Raw genomic sequence first — 19,165 nt, forward strand, 5'->3', positions numbered from 1 at the left:
GGATTTCTTCAGAGGAATAAAGGAAACAAAAAGAAGTTTTAAAAGTGTTTTGTTGGTGGTGTTTTTGACTTTCAAGCTCAATCAAAGCAGAAAAAGACAAATTCAGTTGAATGGATGGGTATAATCTTCCATTGAAAGCCAGCAAGAAATAACAGTTTTTTAGAGAGTTTTGGTTTTGGTCATCATACACATAACAGCATCCACTGCGTTTGCAGTATAATCTGTGACTATTATGAAAGTAACATACATAACTTGAAAAGCTAAAATCAATCATAACATTAAGCTCACCTTGTTTTTGTGGAGAAGGTGATCAGGCTTTTTCTTCATGTCCTGAGACCAGGTGCACTGGATCATCACCAGCTTGTATCTTCATCCTTTTTCACTCAGTGAAGTCTTTCTCTTTGTTCCCTTTGCAACAGAAAACTACTGTGTGATCACAGGTGAAGTTTTTATAGTGCTTCATTTGGTGATAGCTGTTGATCCACTTTGATCTCAAAGGATCTCGACGGTGGAAAAAAGTAATATTTCTCCTTACCATTAGGCTAAATATAAATATAACAATTTATAATATGTCAGCAGCATCGCCATAAGGGAGGTCTCCCTGTAGTGTCCCGAATGCAGATCCATTGTGATAAGAGAGAATGGATCCTCTGTAAAGTGTGCACAGCAGTAAATGGACAGCCGTTTGAATTCTGCTTGCAGTGTTTGAGGGAATGGGAGAGTCCACGGCCTTGGAAAGACTGCTGGGAAAATCACTAAAAACACTACAAACCTGCCCAGATATAACCTTTGGTTCATTGGAGGAAGTCCATGGATGTCCTTCTATCCGTCCCTGTCTCACCTCCTGGTTGAGTACAGCAAGTGGAATTGTAAATTTGTTGTTTGTCCTCGATGTAAGGTAAAGTTATGTTTTCTATGCCTGAAGAGCTCTACTAAATGTATTTTTTTAAAGCGACTTCTGTGTACCATGCTCCAGTGGTGTAGCTGTATGGCAGAAGAAATAATGACAGAGACACAAAGCTTCCAAGTTTTACTTTTGATGTGGGAGTGCTTTATTTGTAATAATGTACCATGCTGTGTTTTTTAATTCCCTTTTTATAATTCTCTATCTCTCTAATTCTCTCCCAATCAGATATAATTAGTCTTGGGTTCTATTGATGAGAAATTTGCTACTAAATGTGATCTTTACAGCTGCATTATGTCCGAATCATAATGATAATAAACCTGAAAAATGTAATTCATTCATAAATGTGAAATATAGTTAATCATACATTATGTTATTACTCCTTCCTTAAGATTTAGTTATTTTATGTTGACCTGTCATTGTCTGCTGCTTCTTTAGCATTAGCTTGATGGCATCAATCACTTATGCTATTCAGGCATTTTTTCTGTGTTTTTGTTTGTTTTTTGTTTTTGTTAGCTTTATGATGACTGGTATTTTTTCTTCTAAATTGTTTAAAGAAATCAATGTCTATTTTATTAAAACCTTGTTGTGCTTAATAAACAGTTAGGGTGTAAAGCATGCATGTTACAAGCACTTAGATGCTTTTATTTACAGTTTGTCGTTGGTTTCTTCTGCTTGTGAAGTTTTCCAGCCACCTTCTTCCCATGCAGCACACAGTCCCAACATGATCAGATGATGCAGAACAGTCAGCATCCCCTGACACCACACCCTGAACCCACCAGCCAAAGCCCTCCCTGCAGCTGAGCCACAAACCACATATTATCTCATTTAGAAAAAAATTTAAGTAACTGACAAAACACGTAGTTAAGATTAATTTTTAGGGTTTTGTTGGTTTTAATTCAATTCAATTCAATTCAATTCAATTTTATTTATATAGCGCCAAATCACAACAAAAGTCGTCTCAAGGCGCTTCGTTTTATAACTGTTTTATAAACAGTTTAGTTTGAAACACACTGAATAATTCATTAACTACATTTTAAAAATCTGAAAAGCAAAGGGTGTGGTTTGTGGCCGAGCAGCATCAGGGGAGGGGTGGAGCAGTGGGTTCAGGTTGTGATGTCAGGGGACGCTGACAAGACAATTATATGAAGCAAACCGTACTACACACCTACATTCAAAAGTTAAAATTATTTTATTAATTATTTCAATGAAATATTTGGAACAAACTTGTGTGGGCAAATAGTATGGGGACTATAATTAATTTTAGATCACCTTAATAGTTAATTTCAGTACTGAGCACTCAAAATAATATAAGTAAAAAAGTTATAGGTTCACATGGTCGAGGATTGTTTGTGCAGAGTTGTGTGTGTGTGTGTGTGTGTGTGTGTGCGTGTGCTTGTGTGTGTGTCCATCCATCCCTAGGTGAAGCTGCACCCGATGAAGGAGAGGAAGAGCGCAAATAAGTGGGGCTAAAGACCACAGCACTTCTCAACGGTTTTTCAGATAATCAGATAGAAGCGCGTTCTCCTTTATAAATATGTGTATCCCTTCGTTACCATCGGAACGTTCGTTACCATGGGAACGAAGATAAAAGGGATTTGTAGAGTCAATGCGGACTTTGTGGACATTTGAAAAGGTCAGGAGTTAAGAGTGGGACACTTGGGTTTATTTCTTCTTTTTATCTTTTTGTTTTTGCCACAACATCGGAAAAACGGCACGTGTCCCTAAGTTGCGGCTTCGGTACGTTGGGATCTACCTATCCGAAGAGGAAGAAGCATAACGGGAGTGACTTTTTTTTTTTTTTTTTTGAATTGTCAGATAATTTCAAATGCAGCGTTTCTATCAGCTCAACAAACATCAGCACACACAAACTGTGTGTAGTGTGTAGCACAGTGTGTTGGTAGCCAAATCGCCGGCTGCGGTATTTGACACGAAGAAACAAGAAATCAAGCTGAGACAAGAAGCAGGATTAGAAAGACAAGACAGGAGAGGAAGAAGAGACGTTACGTTTAAAGGTAGGGACTCCTCGTTTAAAGATCACATGTAAGTCCTCCTACTGGGTCAGTACAGGTAACATTATGTTTATTACATAGTGTGAAACGTGCTACAAGTCAAACTTAGGCAGACTGTGTTACTTAAAGGCTGCAGGAAAATACTCGGTTGTGTTTAAAAAGGTTGGTTTGCTGTACTGTGATGGATTTAAAGCAAATAAGGATCCTAACTGCAAAAGAAAATAATTTTCAAAAAGATTGAAATATCTAAAGCAATGGCAGATTAAAAAAAAACACACACAACAGACTGCAGGGAGGTTCTGTTCTGTGATGTCACAATCAAGCTGGTCCGAATAGGGATACAGTCCCGATCAAATGTTTACGACCTCTTGAAAAATTGCAACAAAAAAATAAAAAATAAAATAAATCATATTTTGCATGGTTGGATCTTGACAAGGTACAAAGTAGAGCTTCAACATGCAACAAGCAGAAATTGGACTAAAACGTTTTTTGAGCTTTTAATTTATTGAAAACAAACAGAAAATTAAACAGAAATCAAAGTTCCAAACATGAACTCAGTAATGGATAGCTTCACAGCTATTGCTGATCACTTCAAAAAAATTGTTGTGGCTCTTTTATAACATCACACAAACATCTCACATAAGCTCTATCTCTACAGTTTTATGACGCACTCATAGCACACTATGCCCACATTTGTGGAGAGCAACCTTTGCATCATCTGTGGTAATGGGAAACAGTAAGGTTGTCGCTCCCTAACAGTCAGCAGATAACATGTTAATCAGGTTATGTTATGACAATCCCTGCAGCACATCCATTTAAATGTCTAGGAGACATGTGAGTGAAGTTGGCCCCCCCATCTTCAAATCCAACAAAAGTGGTATCAAACGTTTGTGCTACGTTTGTGCTGGTTATGTGCTGCTATCATTTTAAAGATATTAATAAAAAATTCTAGAGGTCATCAGAGGTCAACCAGCCCCCGCAAATGAATGGAATCAAACAAAATTGGTGTCAGTCAGTTGTGCTATGTTTGTGCTGGTTTGTGCTGCTAAAATGGTCATTTGTGCTGCTTCTGTTTTAAAGATATTAATGAAAATGTAAAGGTCAAAAGGTCAACCAGCCCCCCCACATTACCAAAATCAAACAAAAGTGGTATCTTTCAAAAGTGGTGGGGTTGCAGTATAGCTGTTGTAGTTAGTGTGGATTGGGTATAAGGTGTGTTTGGTTGGTGGTTTGGTGTGTGAGTGAGGTAAGTAGGAGAGTTGGCCGAAGGCCTGTACAGGTCCGGTAACGGTCTCCTGCAGACTTCTTCTCATAGACCGGGGTTGGCACCAATGGAGAGCGGGAGGAGTGAGTGGAATAGTATGGATGGTAGTGAAGAGGAAGAGATTGGCGGTCAGGGTGACGAGAATGAGTGGGAAAAAGTGGGAAAGGGGGGGAAGAGGCGCAGAGCTAGTGAAAGGAAGAGGAAAAAGAGAAGTGAGGGTAGTACGGAAGGGACTGACAGTGAAGGTAATGAAGAAGGAACAAATGCAAGTATGAATGTAATTGTCAGGTTTGAGGAAGAGGGTGTGAAGAAAATAGATCCACTTAAGCTGACAAGAGCACTTAAGGCACAAGTTGGGGAAATCACTGATGTTTTGCTATAGACTTAAGTTTACTGTTGGTGTGCTGTCTTGTGTGAACTTTGTGTGTCCTACAGCATGCGCTGTGTTGATTATTGAATATGCATGGGTTAAAATCAGTGCTTTCCCTGTTAGGTTGAAGGAGTGTTTCTCTCTTGAGAAACATTGATGGAATTTTTGTTGCGGTGAACACGGTTAGAGCAGTTGTCTCGGGAGCACGTCCCCAGAATTGAGGGGGTCGCTGTTTGTGCAGTTGCCTTTGTCTTTCTTTTTTAGTGCATAAGTACCCACTGTAAGTAACTGCATGAAGACTAGGCTTCAGTTAAGTAGATTTTGGTTAGGCAGTTAGTGAGAAAGTGCTGTTTTCAATTGCATGTCAAGGATCAATACTTTGTTATGGCTTCAGTTGATGCTTTTGTTCAGTCTCCATCGGAGGAACTCTTGAATAGTTGTACTAAAGAAGAGCTGTTGAACCTTGTTGAACATTATGATGTGGATGTTGGGGATAAAGAGTTGAAAGATGAGGTTAAAGGAGTGTTACAGGCTGCATTAGTAAAGAAAGGCGTGTTGCCAGGTAAAATGAAGACTTTAGTAGCTGATGTTGATCAGTCTGTGGTCTCGACTACAGTTGCTTTGTCTTTTGAGCAGCAAAAGGAGTTGTTACTCTTACAAATGGAAAGAGACAAGCTGAGCATTGAGAAAGAACGTGTGAGGCACACTCCATACTTGATCTGTAGGCAATTCCTCTCAGAAGTGGAGGTCACGGTGGAGGCGTCGGAGGGCGGAAGGCGTTCCCTCAGTGGCTCTCCTCTTCTGAGATTGTGTAAAAACATAAGTCAATGTAGTGTAAGCAGCTTGAAAAGAAAGTAATTGAACTTGTATAAAGTTTTGGGAGACAGTTGCTCACACGCGGGCGGCACAGTGGTTAGCACCGTTACCGCACAGGAAGAAGGTCTTGAGTTCAGCTCTACCGTCGCTCTGTGTGGAGTTTGAATGTTCTTCCTGTTTTTGCGTGGGTTCTTTCCTTGTACTCCGGCTTCCTGCCACAGTCCAACGACCTGCAGTTAGTGGCAATAGGTAATGGAAGAGACTAAATTGCCGACAGGTGCGAATGGTTTTCTGTGTTAAACCAGCTGAGGTTTGAGAGAGGACGGCCAGAGAGCATCTTTTGTTTACCAGTCAGCAGAGAGTCCCTCAGGAGGGAAACGAGCAGAGCCTTCATGCCGGGACGCTGCTGGGGTTGCAGCATAGCTGTTGTAGTTAGTGTGGATTGGGTATAAGGTGTGTTTGGTTGGTAGTTTGGTGTGTGAGTGAGGTAAGTAGGAGAGTCGGCCGAAGGCCTGTACAGGTCCGGTAACGGTCTTCTGCAGACTTCTTCTCATAGACCGGGGTTGGCACCAATGGAGAGCGGGAGGAGTGAGTGGAATAGTATGGATGGTAGTGAAGAGGAAGAGATTGGCGGTTAGGGTGACGAGAATGAGTGGGAAAAAGTGGGAAAGGGGGAGAAGAGGAAAAAGAGAAGTGAGGGTAGTATGGAAGGGACTGACAGTGAAGGTAATGAAGAAGGAACAAATGCGAGTATGAATGTAATTGTCAGGTTTGAGGAAGAGGGTGTGAAGAAAATAGATCCACTTAAGCTGACAAGAGCACTTAAGGCACAAGTTGGGGAAATCACTGATGTTTTGCTATAGACTTAAGTTTACTGTTGGTGTGCTGTCTTGTGTGAACTTTGTGTGTCCTACAGCATGCGCTGTGTTGATTATTGAATATGCATGGGTTAAAATCAGTGCTTTCCCTGTTAGGTTGAAGGAGTGTTTCTCTCTTGAGAAACATTGATGGAATTGTTGTTGCGGTGAACACGGTTAGAGCAGTTGTCTCGGGAGCACGTCCCCAGAATTGAGGGGGTCGCTGTTTGTGCAGTTGCCTTTGTCTTTCTGGCGGTTTTTAGTGCATAAGTACCCACTGTAAGTAACTGCATGAAGACTAGGCTTCAGTTAAGTAGATTTTGGTTAGGCAGTTAGTGGGAAAGTGCTGTTCCCTTTCAGTCGATTCACTCGGTACAACACATAAGTATGGGATATCGCGCCCTCGCGTGTCCTGGCTGAAGAAACCTTTAATCACGCCTTTAAGGCAGATGACGTGTGATGACACGCGCACCGCCCCGCCTGCACATATAGCCGCTGTCATCACAGTCATCCCTCAGTTCTTACGCTCTTCACCTCGCTGAGAACACCTCTGCTGAGTTGGGCTAGCTAGCTGTTGCTAGTTAGCTCCGTTGTCTGCTGACCTGAACTTAGCTTAACTGCCCCTGTTGGTGTTAGCTTCCACCGCGCAGTCGGTGTGTAGGCTGCCCGCGGAGCGCTAGTTTCAAATTTTCCCGTGCAGCATTTTGCTTTGTTTTTTGGAATGGACTCCGAACCGAAGCGAGCAAAGCAGAAATCTTCTGTTCGCCCCTGTCCTCAGGGATGCGGTTTCTCTTTGCACGACAGCGACCAGCGCGATGCCTGCCCTGTCTGCCTGGGGATCGTCCATGCTAGGAGAGCATTGACGGAGCCCGAAGCCTGTGCGTTTTGTCGCCAGCTACGGCGCTCGACCCTGGAAAGACGGGTGACGTTTGTGGAAAAAGTGCTGGGACGCTCGGCTGTCGCATGGCATGACCCTCTCCTTTCCGAGTCTGGAGCCCCGGCTTCGTCCGAGTCTGAAGACGAGGATTTTCCGGTCAATGTCCCCGCAATTAGCTGGGCTGACCACATGGAATATGTTGACGGGTTAGCCGATGACGAGCCGGAACCATGCTGGAGCGCTGACGGGCTTCAGCCTGGGTTGAAGCCCGCCAGCGCTCCCCAGGACGATGATGACGTGCTGGACATCGGCCTGGACATCCATGGTTTGTCGGAGGATGAGCAGGAGAGCTCATTGTCGGCCCAATGTACCACCGCTGCTGCCCTCGTCGGCCACGACGACACCTCTCTTTTCTCCCTGTTTCGCCGTGCTGCTGAGAAGCTGCAGGTGGACTGGCCCTCTCCTCCGCCAGCTCAGAAGCTGTCGCGGTTCACGGGGTTTTTCCTCCCACCGGAGCCCACAACGGCCAAAAACTGCCTTCCCATGTTCCCAGACTTTGTCTGCGAGCTAACAGCATCATGGGACAAACCTCTGTCTACCCGCATCACTGTGCCCGGCTATGGACAGTACATGGAATTGGACGGCGCCGGGGGGCTGGTTTAGCTAACCCACCCCCTATGGAGCCGTCTCTGGCTGCTTATCTGGCCCCGTCCCATAACCCTGGTGTCGGCGGCCCCGCAACTCTGCCTTCCAAGCACTGCAGATTCTTTGTTTCGCAGCTGGAGAAGATTTATAGATATCAGGCCGGCACTGCTGAGCTCTGTCACCATGCTCCAGACGTACCAGGCAATGTGCCTGGCGGAGTTCGGATCACTGGTTCCTGATGACAGCCCGCTGGCACCTCTTCTTAACGAGGTCAGAGTCGCCACAGATTACATCCTCTGTGCGTCTCGCTGTGCAGCGCTCTCCCTGCGCAGAGGGATGGCTTCGACAGTAGTGGCGCAGAGGCACCTGTGGCTGACCCTGTCTGACGTCCCGGATAGGGACAGGGCTGTATATCTGGACGCACCAGTGTCTGCGGCTGGGTTATTCGGACATTCACTTGAAGTCATTCAGGCTAGATTCAATCTGAGGGAGAAGCAGACGGAAGCTCTGCGCGACATCATCCCCAGACGTCAGCCCAAGCCCGCAGCTAGCTCTCACAGGCCCGCCGCTCCTCTGCCGACTGGCAAGAGACCGGCGCCCACTGCTGAAGTGGGTGTGCCGCCAGCGAGAGCACATCCTCCGGCCCGAGCTCCACGCCAGTCGGCCTGGAGCAAAGGCCCACCCTCGGGCCCCCAGCATCCCTCCTGCACACAGTTTTCTTCTGATGGCCACAAGGTCGTATTGCGTCCAAATGCTGCCTATTTTCCCAAGATCATGCCTGCATCTTCTAGCTCAATGGAGTTTGAGTTGCTGAGTTTTTGCTCCCCTCCTTTTGCATCTGAGGAGCAGAGGAGGATGCATTCTCTTTGTCCAGTGCGTGTGCTACGCACCTACATTGAGCGCACTCAGAATGTGCGTTTATGTGACCAGCTGTTTGTCTGCTTTGCTAATCCAAATAGAGGTAGAGCTCTGTCGAAACAGAGGCTGTCCCACTGGATTATAGAAGCTATCTCACTGGCATACGGCACCAGTGGTCTTGCTTTGCCCCACGGGGTGAGAGCTCATTCCACCAGGGGGATGGCAACCTCATGGGCTCTTTTTAAAGGGGTGCCTGTAGCTGATATTTGTGCGGCAGCTAGTTGGGCATCACCGCACACTTTTGTGCGGTTTTATCGGTTGGTCATTACAGCCCCTTCGGTGGCTCATGCTGTCCTTTCTGCTGGGTCTACCACTCACTAGGATGTGGTGGTCCGATTCCCGTTCAGTGGTTGCTCTGCGTGGCGTGTATATATGTCCCATACTTATGTGTTGTACCGAGTGAATCGACTGAAAGGGAACGAATAGTTATGTCTATAACTTCTGTTCCCTGAAGGAGAGGAATGAGGTACAACACAAGGTGGCCCCACTGAGCAGTTTGGCTCGGTGAAGAGCGGCTATCGAACAGAGGGATGACTGTGATGACAGCGGCTATATGTGCAGGCGGGGCCGTGCGCGTGTCATCACACGTCATCTGCCTTAAAGGCGTGATTAAAGTGATATCCCATACGTATATGGATATGGATTGGGTATAAGGTGTGTTTGGTTGGTGGTTTGGTGTGTGAGTGAGGTAAGTAGGAGAGTCGGCCGAAGGCCTGTACAGGTCCGGTAACGGTCTCCTGCAGACTTCTTCTCGTAGACCGGGGTTGGCACCAATGGAGAGCGGGAGGAGTGAGTGGAATAGTATGGATGGTAGTGAAGAGGAAGAGATTGGCGGTCAGGGTGACGAGAATGAGTGGGAAAAAGTGGGAAAGGGGGGGAAGAGGTGCAGAGGTAGTGAAAGGAAGAGGAAAAAGAGAAGTGAGGGTAGTACGGAAGGGACTGACAGTGAAGGTAATGAAGAAGGAACAAATGCGAGTATGAATGTAATTGTCACGTTTGAGGAAGAGGGTGTGAAGAAAATAGATCCACTTAAGCTGACAAGAGCACTTAAGGCACAAGTTGGGAAATCACCGATGTTTTGCTATAGACTTAAGTTTACTGTTGGTGTGCTGTCTTGTGTGAACTTTGTGTGTCCTACAGCATGCGCTGTGTTGATTATTGAATATGCATGGGTTAAAATCAGTGCTTTCCCTGTTAGGTTGAAGGAGTGTTTCTCTCTTGAGAAACATTGATGGAATTTTTGTTGCGGTGAACACGGTTAGAGCAGTTGTCTCGGGAGCACGTCCCCAGAATTGAGGGGGTCGCTGTTTGTGCAGTTGCCTTTGTCTTTCTGGCGGTTTTTAGTGCATAAGTACCCACTGTAAGTAACTGCATGAAGACTAGGCTTCAGTTAAGTAGATTTTGGTTAGGCAGTTAGTGGGAAAGTGCTGTTTTCAATTGCATGTCAAGGATCAATACTTTGTTATGGCTACAGTTGATGCTTTAGTTCAGTCTCCATCGGAGGAACTCTTGAATAGTTGTACTAAAGAAGAGCTGTTGAAACTTGTTGAACATTATGATGTCGATGTTGGGGATAAAGAGTTGAAAGATGAGGTTAAAGGAGTGTTACAGGCTGCATTAGTAAAGAAAGGCGTGTTGCCAGGTAAAATGAAGACTTTAGTGGCTGATGTTGATCAGTCTGTGGTCTCGACTACAGTTGCTTTGTCTTTTGAGCAGCAAAAGGAGTTGTTACTCTTACAAATGGAAAGAGACAAGCTGAGCATTGAGAAAGAACGTGTGAGGCACACTCCATACTTGATCTGTAGGCAATTCCTCTCAGAAGTGGAGGTCACGGTGGAGGCGTCGGAGGGCGGAAGGCGTTCCCTCAGTGGCTCTCCTCTTCTGAGATTGTGTAAAAACATAAGTCAATGTAGTGTAAGCAGCTGGAAAAGAAAGTAATTGAACTTGTATAATTTTTTGGGAGACGGTTGCTCACACGCGGGCGGCACAGTGGTTAGCACCGTTACCGCACAGGAAGAAGGTCTTGAGTTCAGCTCTACCGTCGCTCTGTGTGGAGTTTGCATGTTCTTCCTGTTTTTGCGTGGGTTCTTTCCTTGTACTCCGGCTTCCTGCCACAGTCCAACGACCTGCAGTTAGTGGCAATAGGTAATGGAAGAGTCTAAATTGCCGACAGGTGCGAATGGTTTTCTGTGTTGTGACGGCCAGTGGGCTGGCCTTGTGTTTTGCTTTTTCTGTTACCTGTTTCTTGCAGGTAGGTGGAGCTGACCCAATTATAGCTGCAGCACACCTGAGAAGGCCAGTCCCAGTGTATATAAAGACACCTTGACTAAACCAGCTGAGGATTGAGAGAGGACGGCCAGAGAGCATCTTTTGTTTACCAGTGAGCAGAGAGTCCCTCAGGAGGGAAACGAGCAGAGGCTTCATGCCGGGACGCTGCTGGGGTTGCAGCATAGCTGTTGTAGTTAGTGTGGATTGGGTATAAGGTGTGTTTGGTTGGTGGTTTGGTGTGTGAGTGAGGTAAGTAGGAGAGTCGGCCGAAGGCCTGTACAGGTCCGGTAACGGTCTCCTGCAGACTTCTTCTCATAGACCGGGGTTGGCACCAATGGAGAGCGGGAGGAGTGAGTGGAATAGTATGGATGGTAGTGAAGAGGAAGAGATTGGCGGTCAGGGTGACGAGAATGAGTGGGAAAAAGTGTGAAAGGGGGGGAAGAGGCGCAGAGCTAGTGAAAGGAAGAGGAAAAAGAGAAGTGAGGGTAGTACGGAAGAGACTGACAGTGAAGGTAATGAAGAAGGAACAAATGCGAGTATGAATGTAATTGTCAGGTTTGAGGAAGAGGGTGTGAAGAAAATAGATCCACTTAAGCTGACAAGAGCACTTAAGGCACAAGTTGGGGAAATCACTGATGTTTTGCTATAGACTTAAGTTTACTGTTGGTGTGCTGTCTTGTGTGAACTTTGTGTGTCCTACAGCATGCGCTGTGTTGATTATTGAATATGCATGGGTTAAAATCAGTGCTTTCCCTGTTAGGTTGAAGGAGTGTTTCTCTCTTGAGAAACATTGATGGAATTTTTGTTGCGGTGAACACGGTTAGAGCAGTTGTCTCGGGAGCACGTCCCCAGAATTGAGGGGGTCGCTGTTTGTGCAGTTGCCTTTGTCTTTCTGGCGGTTTTTAGTGCATAAGTACCCACTGTAAGTAACTGCATGAAGACTAGGCTTCAGTTAAGTAGATTTTGGTTAGGCAGTTAGTGGGAAAGTGCTGTTTTCAATTGCATGTCAAGGATCAATACTTTGTTATGGCTACAGTTGATGCTTTAGTTCAGTCTCCATCGGAGGAACTCTTGAATAGTTGTACTAAAGAAGAGCTGTTGAAACTTGTTGAACATTATGATGTCGATGTTGGGGATAAAGAGTTGAAAGATGAGGTTAAAGGAGTGTTACAGGCTGCATTAGTAAAGAAAGGCGTGTTGCCAGGTAAAATGAAGACTTTAGTGGCTGATGTTGATCAGTCTGTGGTCTCGACTACAGTTGCTTTGTCTTTTGAGCAGCAAAAGGAGTTGTTACTCTTACAAATGGAAAGAGACAAGCTGAGCATTGAGAAAGAACGTGTGAGGCACACTCCATACTTGATCTGTAGGCAATTCCTCTCAGAAGTGGAGGTCACGGTGGAGGCGTCGGAGGGCGGAAGGCGTTCCCTCAGTGGCTCTCCTCTTCTGAGATTGTGTAAAAACATAAGTCAATGTAGTGTAAGCAGCTGGAAAAGAAAGTAATTGAACTTGTATAATTTTTTGGGAGACGGTTGCTCACACGCGGGCGGCACAGTGGTTAGCACCGTTACCGCACAGGAAGAAGGTCTTGAGTTCAGCTCTACCGTCGCTCTGTGTGGAGTTTGCATGTTCTTCCTGTTTTTGCGCGGGTTCTTTCCTTGTACTCCGGCTTCCTGCCACAGTCCAACGACCTGCAGTTAGTGGCAATAGGTAATGGAAGAGTCTAAATTGCCGACAGGTGCGAATGGTTTTCTGTGTTGTGACGGCCAGTGGGCTGGCCTTGTGTTTTGCTTTTTCTGTTACCTGTTTCTTGCAGGTAGGTGGAGCTGACCCAATTATAGCTGCAGCACACCTGAGAAGGCCAGTCCCAGTGTATATAAAGACACCTTGACTAAACCAGCTGAGGATTGAGAGAGGACGGCCAGAGAGCATCTTTTGTTTACCAGTCAGCAGAGAGTCCCTCAGGAGGGAAACGAGCAGAGGCTTCATGCCGGGACGCTGCTGGGGTTGCAGCATAGCTGTTGTAGTTAGTGTGGATTGGGTATAAGGTGTGTTTGGTTGGTGGTTTGGTGTGTGAGTGAGGTAAGTAGGAGAGTCGGCCGAAGGCCTGTACAGGTCCGGTAACGGTCTCCTGCAGACTTCTTCTCATAGACCGGGGTTGGCACCAATGGAGAGCGGGAGGAGTGAGTGGAATAGTATGGATGGTAGTGAAGAGGAAGAGATTGGCGGTCAGGGTGACGAGAATGAGTGGGAAAAAGTGGGAAAGGGGGGGAAGAGGCGCAGAGCTAGTGAAAGGAAGAGGAAAAAGAGAAGTGAGGGTAGTACGGAAGGGACTGACAGTGAAGGTAATGAAGAAGGAACAAATGCGAGTATGAATGTAATTGTCAGGTTTGAGGAAGAGGGTGTGAAGAAAATAGATCCACTTAAGCTGACAAGAGCACTTAAGGCACAAGTTGGGGAAATCACTGATGTTTTGCTATAGACTTAAGTTTACTGTTGGTGTGCTGTCTTGTGTGAACTTTGTGTGTCCTACAGCATGCGCTGTGTTGATTATTGAATATGCATGGGTTAAAATCAGTGCTTTCCTTGTTAGGTTGAAGGAGTGTTTCTCTCTTGAGAAACATTGATGGAATTTTTGTTGCGGTGAACACGGTTAGAGCAGTTGTCTCGGGAGCACGTCCCCAGAATTGAGGGGGTCGCTGTTTGTGCAGTTGCCTTTGTCTTTCTGGCGGTTTTTAGTGCATAAGTACCCACTGTAAGTAACTGCATGAAGACTAGGCTTCAGTTAAGTAGATTTTGGTTAGGCAGTTAGTGGGAAAGTGCTGTTTTCAATTGCATGTCAAGGATCAATACTTTGTTATGGCTACAGTTGATGCTTTTGTTCAGTCTCCATCGGAGGAACTCTTGAATAGTTGTACTAAAGAAGAACTGTTGAAACTTGTTGAGCATTATGATGTCGATGTTGGGGATAAAGAGTTGAAAGATGAGGTTAAAGGAGTGTTACAGGCTGCATTAGTAAAGAAAGGCGTGTTGCCAGGTAAAATGAAGACTTTAGTGGCTGATGTTGATCAGTCTGTGGTCTCGACTACAGTTGCTTTGTCTTTCATTACAAAATTCCCTTTGCGGAGCTTCTGTCAACTGCATATTGAGACTAATTTAAGAGTGTTTCAACTCTAGATGACATTTAATTTCAAGACTTCTCTTTTTTTGTGCTTGTCTCCTCCCCCTTTTATGAGTGTGGACGCTTCATCTCTTTGCTCTTTAAATGCTTTGCTTCTTTTATTGATTTTTATTGATTTTTATGCTGATTTTTTTCCCTTTTTTCCGTATGAGCTTACCTGCGATAGCTTCTGGACGCTTATAGATCATTAGGACTAAAGTGTTCTTAACAGAAACAGCAACATTTTTATAGTTACCTTATCCTCAGCGCTCCGTGTGTCTGTGGCCTAGACACAGCTGAAGCCTGATTACAGCGTCTGGGCACCGAACAGCCTCAATAGCCTGGAAAGGTGCTAACCGCTAGGCTAACTAGCAACAAGATGCCTTCCCTCTCCACAGATGACTACCACAGCCTCCTGCAGAAGATTGCAGTACTGGAGACAAAAATTAATCGCTTAGAAGTAAACATGGAGGTAAATGGACTGTGTGGAAATGAAACAACCTTGCCTTTGATTCAAAACAATGGTGATGAGCAAGCTAGTACACAGCTAAGGAGCACAGATAACATGACCAAGAATGTAGACTTTGTGTACTATTATAAATCCTCAAGCGATAATCCCCCCTTGGACTGTCTTGGTGCAAAACCAAGACATAAATCATGTCTCCTGGAAGGGGGAGGACGTATCACAGGCAGGGCACAGCGAGCTGAAATCTCTGAAACCGACTGGCCTTCACTTCCTACGAGACAGAGAAGCTCTTCTACCCCTGTATACGAGAGGAAACAGGACTGGACAACCGTGAATAGGAAGGTTAACAACAAACCTCCAAAACAACTGAATGTGAAACTGCAGAACAGATTTGCTCCACTATCAAAGGACCCTGGATCTATATCGGACAACCATCCATCTAAAAGTAGCGAAGTAAGGTCTGAAAATCTTTTGAAAAGTAAAAGGCCACAGGGAAAGCTAAAGGCTAGGCCTGAAACTCTGATTGTGGGTGACTCTGCCATAAAGGAGGTACAAAGGATGTGCGGTAAGAACACGAAAGTCCTCTGCTTTCCTAAGGATATGGTCAACAACCTGAAGGAGAGAATTCTTCAAATTGCAGATGAATATCCAACTGTGACAAACATTGTTCTGCATACAGAACAATGTATGACTTTAACTGACTTTAAGAAGTCAGGGGTGAAACTGTTCACCTCCAACTTGTTTTATTCCATACGTCATCCATCTGTGCTTGGTACCAAGGCTGAGATAAACGAGGAGTTATCTCATAAAGAAGAACAAACAGTACTCCAAGAACAGACAAAGCCCAGCAGAAACCTTGAGGAGGAGCTCCATCTGCCCCCACCTGGGAAGAGCCTCAGAAAGGAGAAACATCAGAGGCAAGAAGAGGGGTCCCTATTTGCCTCCAACTCTCTCAACAACACCAACGACCAGGACCAGGGACCACGACCTTCCCCAGTCCCTCAAACCCCTGACAGGCCATCACCCTCCTCCCCCTCCCTTTCTCCCTCCACCCCACACCTGAAATTCACTGAGGAGATGATGGAGTGAGTCAATGCTGGGCTCAGATCTACCCCCCGGCCTAATCCCTTTTTGTCCCCCATAAACCCTCCACCAGAGCAGCCAAAGGTTCGGCATCGAGCCCCGCCCTCAACAGAGCAATCGATGTCACATTGCCCAGCCTCGCCCCCTTAGTTCCTCCTTACCACCTTCATGCCCTGTCTCCGCAGTCTGATGTGTGAAGGGTCCGGGCTGCGAGGATTATGGCAGCGGCGACTTTTCCCAGGAGAAGCTGGGACCCTGTTTACTAGAAGGTTTTAAAATTTCTGTACTTTTAGGTGACAGAAGGAGACATGTGGCCTGGTCGAAACACAGAGAGCTGCACTCTAAAAGATCTTTAAATATAGTAAACATACCTCGTGTGCCACAGACTGCTCCCAAACACGAGGGGACAAGTAATACCTCTAAAACACTTAAGTTGGCTTTATTAAACGTTAGCTCTTTAGCTGGGAAAACATTTTTAATTAATGATTTAATCACTGAGCACAGCCTCGATTTTATGTTTTTAACTGAAACTTGGTTGGACCAAAGTAACAGTGGAGCTGTTCTCATCGAGACGACCCCTCCTAACTACAGTTTTATCAGTGAGGCCAGGGTGAGCAGGAGAGGAGGAGGGGTTGCTGTCTTATTTAATGAATCATTTCAATGTAAGCAGCTGTCTCCTGGAAGTTTTCAGTCTTTTGAATATGTGGCTTTACAGCTGAAGGCCCCATCCAAAGTTGTGTTTCTTAATGTTTACAGGCCTCCCAAATACTGCACAGACTTTTTAATGACCTCAGTGAACTGAGGTCATTCTTTGCGTCACAAAGGACGACTGTTTGCCTTTCCTGGACTGCGCTGTGCACATTGAAGAGAATGGCAACCTCAACATCGAAGTTTACCGGAAGCCCACACACACGGACCAGTACATCCTGTTTGACTCCCATCACCCTCTGGAACACAAACTTGGAGTAATCAGGACCCTACACCCCCGGGCAGAACATGTTCCCTCTAAGCCTGAAGGAAAAAAGAAGGAACACACACATGTAAAGGAAGCTCTCAAAACGTGCGGCTATCCTAAATGGGCGTTCATAAAGTCAGCAAAGAGGCCCAAAAAAGAAGATCAGACACCAGCGAGGGAGGATAAGAAGGACAGACGCAACAACATTGACATCCCCTATGTAGCCGGTGTATCAGAAAAACTCAGGAGGGTTTTCTCCAAGCATGACATCCCGGGGCATTTCAGACCCAGCAACACGCTCAGACAAAAACTGGTTCACCCGAAAGACAAAACACCAAAACACAGACTTAACAATGTGGTGTATGCTGTACAGTGCAGCGAGGAATGCCCAGACCTCTACATTGGAGAGACCAAACAGCCACTTCACAAGCGCATGGCACAACACAGAAGAGCCACCTCCACAGGACAAGACTCAGCTGTCCATCTGCATCTTAAGGTCAAAGGTCACTCTTTCGAGGATGCCAATGTTCACATTTTGGACAGAGAGGACAGATGGTTTGAAAGAGGAGTGAAAGAAGCCAACTATGTCCACTGTGAGAGACCATCTTTGAACAGAGGCGGTTGTTTACGACACCAACTCTCTGCCATCTATAATCCAGTTTTGAGATCCCTTCCCAGACGCCTTAACGCCCACTCACATCCTGGCCCATCTGACCTCAGGAATTCGCATGATAAGGTGGGGCCAGGTTTCACAATGAGCTCACCCGAAACTCTGGCTGATTGGGACCCACGCCCAGTTTCACACCTTGGCTCAGGCGAATAGAGGATCATCAGGGGGTCCTTTTGTCCCTCTGTGGGGGGAAACTCCCACTAGGTTTAAATCTGGGACTCTCCACCATTTGACCTTAGAACTGAAGAAGCTTCTCGGATGAGAGGTGAAACGTCTTCAAGCAACTTAAAGAAGTCCAGACGCTTTTCTTTGCAAGCTCCTTTGACTACGATGACCTGGATGACTGAGAACCTTCACAGACACAACTGAGGTAATAGTCTTTGGAGCCAAAGAAAAACGATTACAGGTCACCAGAGAACTTCAATCTATACACCTAAAAACCACAAACCAGGCGAGAAATTTGGGTGTAGTGATGGATGCAGACCTAAACTTAGAAAAACACATTAAGACAATAACAAAATCAGCTTACTATCACCTCAAGAATATTTCAAGGATAAAAGATCTGATGTCTCAACAGGACCTGGAAAAACTAGTCCATGCATTCATCTTTAGTAGGCTTGATTACTGTAACAGCATCTTTACAGGTCTACCTAAAAAATCAGTCAGACAACTACAGCTCATTCAGAGCTCTGCTGCTCGAGTCCTCACTAAGACCAAAAAAGTGGACCACATCAGTCCAGCTCTGAGGTCTTTACACTGGCTGCCTGTCCGTCAGAGGACAGACTTTAAAGTTCTGATGCTGGTTTATAAAGCTCTGAATGGTTTAGGACCAAAATACATCAGTGACCTCCTGACCCAGTATGAACCTTCCAGATCCCTCAGGTCATCTGGATCCGGTCTTTTATCAGTTCCCAGAGTCAGAACCAGACACGGAGAAGCTGCATTCAGCTTTTATGCTCCTTATATCTGGAACAAACTCCCAGAAAGCCTCAGATCAGCTGAAACACTCAGTTTATTTAAATTCAGGTTGAAGACTCATTTATTCTCAGCTGCATTTGAATAAAGCACCAAATCCACACTTTTAAGCTTAAATTTCAAAACGTACATTTTAACTACTGATTATATCTACTGTTCTGATTTTATCTGTTTTGATTTTATATACTGTTTTGTTTGTTTGTTTGTTAATTAGTTAATTAGTTAGTTTGCTTGTTTTAATCAATTTTAAATCATGCTTTTTATTTGTTTTTGTGTCTAATGTCTCTGTAAAGCACTTTGAATCAGCTTACTGTTGAATTGTGCTATACAAGTAAACTTGGCTTGCCTTTTGAGCAGCAAAAGGAGTTGTTACTCTTACAAAAGGAAAGAGACAAGCTGAGCATTGAGAAAGAACGTGTGAGGCACACTCCATACTTGATCTGTAGGCAATTCCTCTCAGAAGTGGAGGTCACGGTGGAGGCGTCGGAGGGCGGAAGGCGTTCCCTCAGTGGCTCTCCTCTTCTGAGATTGTGTAAAAACATAAGTCAATGTAGTGTAAGCAGCTTGAAAAGAAAGTCATTGAACTTGTATAAATTTTTGGGAGACGGTTGCTCACACGCGGGCGGCACAGTGGTTAGCACCGTTACTGCACAGGAAGAAGGTCTTGAGTTCAGCTCTACCGTCGCTCTGTGTGGAGTTTGCATGTTCTTCCTGTTTTTGCGTGGGTTCTTTCCTTGTACTCCGGCTTCCTGCCACAGTCCAACGACCTGCAGTTAGTGGCAATAGGTAATGGAAGAGTATAAATTGCCGACAGGTGCGAATGGTTTTCTGTGTTGTGACGGCCAGTGGGCTGGCCTTGTGTTTTGCTTTTTCTGTTACCTGTTTCTTGCAGGTAGGTGGAGCTGACCCAATTATAGATGCAGCACAC

At 45.4% G+C, this 19,165-nt stretch overlaps 1 long non-coding RNA gene across 1 annotated transcript in view; it reads left to right on the forward strand.

The window, feature by feature from the left end:
* The first annotated feature begins 2,090 nt into the window (after positions 1-2,090).
* The window catches only part of LOC146507337 (uncharacterized), a 153,371-nt gene continuing 136,296 nt past the window's right edge, over positions 2,091-19,165 (forward strand). The window contains exon 1 of the long non-coding RNA XR_014877290.1: positions 2,091-2,919. This is a non-coding gene — a long non-coding RNA (uncharacterized LOC146507337). The remainder of the gene's footprint in view (positions 2,920-19,165) is intronic.

Source organism: Neolamprologus multifasciatus, chromosome 12, assembly GCF_963576455.1.
Source record: "Neolamprologus multifasciatus chromosome 12, fNeoMul1.2, whole genome shotgun sequence".
In the NCBI taxonomy this organism is placed as follows: domain Eukaryota; kingdom Metazoa; phylum Chordata; class Actinopteri; order Cichliformes; family Cichlidae; genus Neolamprologus; species Neolamprologus multifasciatus.